Source organism: Elephantulus edwardii, unplaced genomic scaffold (genome assembly GCF_000299155.1).
Source record: "Elephantulus edwardii isolate Elephantulus edwardi_28Jun2011 unplaced genomic scaffold, EleEdw1.0 scaffold00025, whole genome shotgun sequence".
Taxonomy (NCBI): domain Eukaryota; kingdom Metazoa; phylum Chordata; class Mammalia; order Macroscelidea; family Macroscelididae; genus Elephantulus; species Elephantulus edwardii.
In genome coordinates, this window is record NW_006399775.1 from 17,745,373 (window position 1) to 17,751,769 (window position 6,397).

The window sequence follows — 6,397 nt, forward strand, 5'->3', positions numbered from 1 at the left end:
TGGGGATGAGGGTGGAGAAAACAGTGCAACAATGAATGAATGAAAACCCAAAATCTCTGTAAATGTTCATTAAAACTAATAAAATTTAATTTTAAAAAAAAGGAAAAGTCTCACCATTCTTGCCTCTAAGGAGCACCCTGGTTGTACTTCCTTCAAGACAAATTTGTCTGTTCTTCTGGCAGTCGTGGGATATTTGATACTGCTTGCCAGCACCACAATTCAAAGGCATACATTCTTCTCTGGTCTTTTGTATTCATTGCTCAACTTTTGGACAGTTTGTATCAAACTTTGGTAAGCAATTTGTAAAACCATGGTTTGGATCATGTGCACTTTAGTCTGTAAAATTACATTCTTGGTCTTGAAGACTTTGGAAAGATCCTTAATAGCAGATTTCCCCAATACAACACATCTTTTACATTGAAGATCAAAGATTACAACCTTCAATGTGGATTACACCTCAATATTAAGAAAACAAAAATCCTCACCACTGGACCAAGAGGTAATAACATGATAGATGGAGAGAAGACTGAAATTGTCAGTAATTTAATTTTATTTGGACTCATAATTAACACTTACGGTAGCAGCCATCAAGAAATCAAAAGACATATTGCATAGCCATAGGTACACATTCTTGATCCTAGCAGAGAAACAGTGTGCTAAGTAGCTCTCTTTCAATGGATTTGAGCATGGCAGAGACTGTGAGGATGGCACAGGATAGGTTAGAGAGTTGCGCTGCTAAACCAAAGCACCTCTGTGTTGCTTCAAATCCACCTCTGGCTCTCTGACACTTCAGTTAACTCCTCCCACATGATTTACAGCCTTTGAAAACTTCAGAGAATTAGCAATGAATCAATTCTGACTTGACAACACACACACACACACACACACACACACACACACACAGAGGAGGAACAGATGGTCAGAATTAATTGGTAAGAATATTAGATGGTGGAGATATGACTGACCTCCACCTTACAGAAAGAAGCTTTGGACTGTTGATATACTTAAAGATCCTCCTTCCCTCTGGTAAAGTTAAAGGAAGTCAGATGTTTCTGCCACAACATTTTTACAAAGCCTTAGCGCAAAAGTGCTCATCAAGTCTTGTCAATGCCACATTTGTTCATTTCCATTGGCAAACAGGTTACATTAAAATACATTATTAAGCCCAAGTTAAATATAAGAGGAGACTGTCCAGTTGTATCATAAACAGCAAAGTTTCCATGGTCAGTCTGGGAAGCATAGTTTCTAGGAATAAAAGTAACACTGTAAATGACAAAGGAGATAGTGTACTGGTAAGCTTAGAAGTAACTATCAAACGTCTTTGCTCATTTTGGTCTGAAATCAAGAAAATTTTAAAAAGAGACTGAGGGAAGCCAAATATCAAATTTACTAATAGTAGACCAAATACTATATCAGCAAATGAGGGATGCTAATACAAGCTGAAGGTCACCTTGTGGCACTAAGGTGTTCCCTAAGAGTCAACATTATTCTTAGTTTGTATCAACTGAATCCCTCCCTCCTGAGATTAGCATAAAGAGGAACTTGGCCTTATCTGTAAAAGACTTCACCAAAATCCTTTTTGTTTTGTACTTCCTTATGATTTTGCTTTGTTTACCTTCCTTATGATTTTAAATAAATACTCAGAGAAGCATGGCTTGGGGCCTTCAGTCATGGGAACTGTTGGCCCCCTGTTTTTCACACTCTCTGTTCTATAGCATTCCTGGTAGTCTGTCTTATTATTAATAACTGTAAAATTATTTCATTCTTTGGGACCCTCGGTCTGCAACAAGAGACTATTCTAGATTGAAGGGAAGCAACTCCTCAGGAGAAATATGAGGTAGTCTGTTCCTTGTAAATATTTCCAGCTTCAGAAACCCTATGGGACAGTTCTACTCAGCCATAGAGGGTCATTATGAGTTGTAATGGTATCAATGGCAGTGTGTGGCTTTTTTTTTTTTTACATTTTACTATTTTTTTGTGTGTGTAATGTCAAATCCCATCTGACTGGTACAGGAGATTGCCCCTCCTTCTGGTGGGTTCGAACTGCGTACCTCTGCAATTGCAGTGCAGCTTCTTGCCACTAGGCCACCAGAGCGCCCTTTGTGTGTGGCTTTTTAAGGTTTTTTGTGTGTGGTGGATTTATTTGGTGATGTTCTACAATGAAAGAAACTAATTCTTCTCAAACCTCACTGAATTTTAGAAATAGTTGAGGAAGATTTAAAAAGTCATATGATTGGGCCACAAGTCAAAACAATTTTAATATCTCAGGGTAGGTCCTAGGCATCATATTTTATAAGTGATTGACTCCAACACATGGCCAAGTAAAGAACCATTGAACTAAGGAAATCTAACAACCAAATCTAATGAACTTTGATGAAATGCTAGATTTATAGAAATAAGGTTATAATGTTGTTGTTGTCATAATGTCTGTAACTTACCTTCAAGTGGTCAGCACACAATTTTATACATACAGAGAGAAATATCTAGTCCTCAGATTATGAACCAGTTTTGTTTCAATCTTTTTTTCAGTCTTTAAGTTGAATTTATATGTAAGTCAGAACATTTACATATGTCTCTCATGTCAAATGTTTGTCTTAGTATATAGTGAACCTTTCTTTTTTTTTTTTTTTATAGTGAACCTTTCTATGCTATGGTTGTTATGTGTGGTTGAATCACCTGTGACTCATAGAAACCCTATGTACAACAGCTCTAAACCCTGCTCTATCGTGAGCTAACCTCATCGTCTCCAACACACTCTTCTCCATAACCCCAGTGAATCCATCTCACCCAGGGTTTTTCTCTCTTACGCTGTCCCTCCACCCTTCCAAGCGTGACATCCCTCTCCAAGAACTGGTCCCTCATTGCAACATGCCCAAAGTATGTCAGATGGAGCTTCAGAATCCTTGCCTCCAAGGATCAGCCTGGTTTCACCCTCATTTCTACATAAACTATCCTTAATAGAGTAATAAAAACTTCACATTTTTTATTGTAACTTGAACAAATATTTACAGAGAAAATTAGTTTTCAATTCAACAATTAAGCAGTGGGTTTTTAAAAATAAATGTGTGTGTGTGTGTGTGTGTGTGTGTGTGTGTGTACCACTGAATCAGATCCAGCTGGCACAGGAGGAGATTGCCCCTCCTTCTCCAGCACAGCATCTGGTGGATTTGAACAACGTTGGGATTGCAGCACAGAATTCAACAACTAATATATACCTTGTTTTCTGGTGTTGACTGCAATCCCTGAGACCTAACAGCACCCTTCCCAATTCCCAAGTTTCCCATTTCTACTCATCCTTTTTTTCTATTACTTCCCACCTTCAGAGCTTTACTTCTAGGGTAATGCTGCCCTTCTGATTTTGTCTGATTGATTTTTCTAAGAAGTCTGTTGTTGTTCCCAGGTGTTACTGTTCATTTCACAGGTATATCATTTGGCTCAAAATTGAGCTCAGAAAGAGGTAAGCTCAATTCCAGATTTGAAGGATGTCTAAGGGTTATAGACTTGGGATTTCCACCAGGTTCTATTAGATCAGTAGCCTGTTCTTTTTCTATGACTTGGGGTTCTGCTCCACATTTTTCTTTTCTTTCACCCTATCCAAGTCTCCTACTGTGGTCCATTTCAGAACAGCCACTACAGTGGTAGTCAGGCACCATTTAGTTCTGGTCTCAGGGTCACAGAAGCTGGTGTTCACATCATCAATTTTGTCAGTCCATTGAACTAATTGTTTCCTTGCATCTTTGATTTTCTTCACTCCTCTTTGTTCTTGAAAGAAAGAGGCTGGTAGTTGCCCCTTAGCTGCCTGTTCACAAGCTTTTAACACCCAAATTGCTACATACCAAACTAGGATGTAGAACATTAGCTTTGTGGACTATTTTATGCCAATTGAGTTTGTTATTCCCCAATACTATGGTCCTGAGCCCTCAGGCCCAGTGATTCATTCCCTCAAGGTATTTGATTATGGCTAAGTTTTCCTGACTTTATCCCCTATTGTTATTATTGTCAATTGCTGTTGAGTGGAGCACTGACTCATAGTGACCCAATGAACAAAAGGCCCTAAGCCTTTCTAGAACTATGACATTTATCAAAGTTCACAGAGTTTCCAGAGGCATGTTGTTTAGGAAGTGGATGTCACTCCTGCTTCCAATATCCCCTATATGCTCTCCTATATTTGTGGATATATTTCCTGCACTTTGTGTGTATCAATATCTTCTGCCAAAACTGTATTTTTTTAGTGTAGTCTCATTCACATTTCCACCTCTAATCAGCTTGAGTGCATACCTATCCACTTAGATCTTATTATTACTAATATTGTAGGATTGGGTATGTCATAGTATTTATTTACCTTTGTTGCCTTTAATTCTTGTGCTACTCTCAGTAAACTCCTTCGCCTTATTTTGTGCTGATTCTCCCTTATTGTATATTGTCTTTCACTCACATTACTGCATGTCTATACTTCAGGCATGTTGCTAGAAGGGGGTATTCCTCAGAGAGGGACATGATAATTGGAAGGGTTGAGGGTCAGTGAAGGAGAGGAAGACCCTTGACCAGGTAGACTGACACAGTGACTGCTGCAATGGGTTCCCATGTGTCAGAAGTGCGAAGATGGCACAGAATAGAACAGAGTTCAGATTTGTTGTTCATAGGGTCATGATGAGCTGTACTTGACTCAACAGCACCTAACAACAATAACATGGCAAAAAAGAAGATTCACAACAACATAGACTGGCTTCGGCACAGCAGCAGTTGTGAGAATGGCTCAGGATTGGGCAGTGTTTGTTTCTGTTGCATACAGGGTTACTATGGCTCAGGGCTGGCCTAGTGTAAGGAATTCCCCTATCAACCCAAAGGCATGCAGTTTGAATTCACCAGCTGTTCCAAGGGAGATGAGCAATCAACGCCCATGTGATTAACTGCCTCTGAAAACCTGCTGGATTATCAACTAGGAGTGGGTGCTGACTCGGTGGGACACACCACTACCGCCAATAACCCTCTACTAGTGGTTCACTCTTCCCCTCCTACAGCTAGTAGCCTTCAAAAAGAATGTGTGTGTGTGTGTACGCGCGCAACCATTTTCTTGACTTTTCATTCACAGAGGAGAGTTAAAGCAAATGGTAATATCAAAATGTTAACTGGTGAATCCACATGAAGGCATTAAAAGTGCTCATTACCCTATTCTTTGATCTTCTCTCTATATTTGAAATTTTCAAATAAAAATACTGAGTAAAAACTAATTTGGGAAATTATTATGTAAATACCTATGCTCACTGTGTCTATAATTCACTGCTAAGATTAGTAGCAGACCAGTTATAAGAAGAGCAGAGTCAGCATCATCCCAAATGACTGACTCCACGATTTCCCACATGAACAGTTCCTCCTTAGTTCAGTTCCCTCACTCCTCTATGTCCCTTAGGTTTGGTGGTTCACTGGAAGGTCACCCAGGGACTTGACCTGTCAGACTCACTCGACTATAGGTATGGGGGCCCGTTTTGCAGACTGGTGAGCATTGAAGACTTTCACTTGTGTGTAGCTGGAAAGCAGGCATCCCAAAAAAAGAACTAACATTGCAGTCCTAGGACCTTATTTAAGCCTCTAGTAGGGGAAACTTGTATCCCACCCTAATCTTCTCTCCTTAATAAAGTAAACACCTCTGCACAAAACAGTTAGTCATTGGCAAGGAAAGACATTTTGAACAATAAAGCTTTGACACCACCGACTCACAAATAAGTGAAGTTCCATTCAGAGTCTAACCTGGGAATATCAAGTCTCACGGTATCAAGTGTAATTGTACCAGGGCCCAAACTATAAAAGGAGGTCAGAAAGGTGCATAGTTCCAGTCCCGATCTGCATCCAGATTAATGTCTATCCTTAGAATTAGGAAAAATTATTGAGACAGTAAAAATGCCAATGATGTGTTCAGTTGAGTGGAAAAACCAAGAGATAAGCTTTAATTTGGTATAAATCAATGAACTAGCTGGCAATGGCCTGAAGTTAATGGGATACAGCAGTAGTTTTCAAACTTAACTGCACTTAAGACAATAAAAAACACAAATATCTCTTGCCTGATTTCTGGAAAGTCTAATTTATTTGGGGTGTGGTCTGAGTATAGCTTCAACATTGAAGTCTTTTAAATCTCCCCAGGTGATTTTAAGGTACTAAGGTGCTTTTTATGTGGTCTTACAAAACCTGAATATCTATCAAGGTATTAGTTCTTACGGAGAATAGGTCTTACCAGAGTTGAGACTTTTTATTTGAGACCAAGATAGAGTCTAGCAATAAAAAGAGCCATGAAAGAGTTCTCATAGGCTGGTGACTAAGACTCTTTCTTAAGAACGAAGGACATTATATTAAATACATGGGAACAGGAATGTCCCAACAGTCCAAAACCTGGAACCCAAGA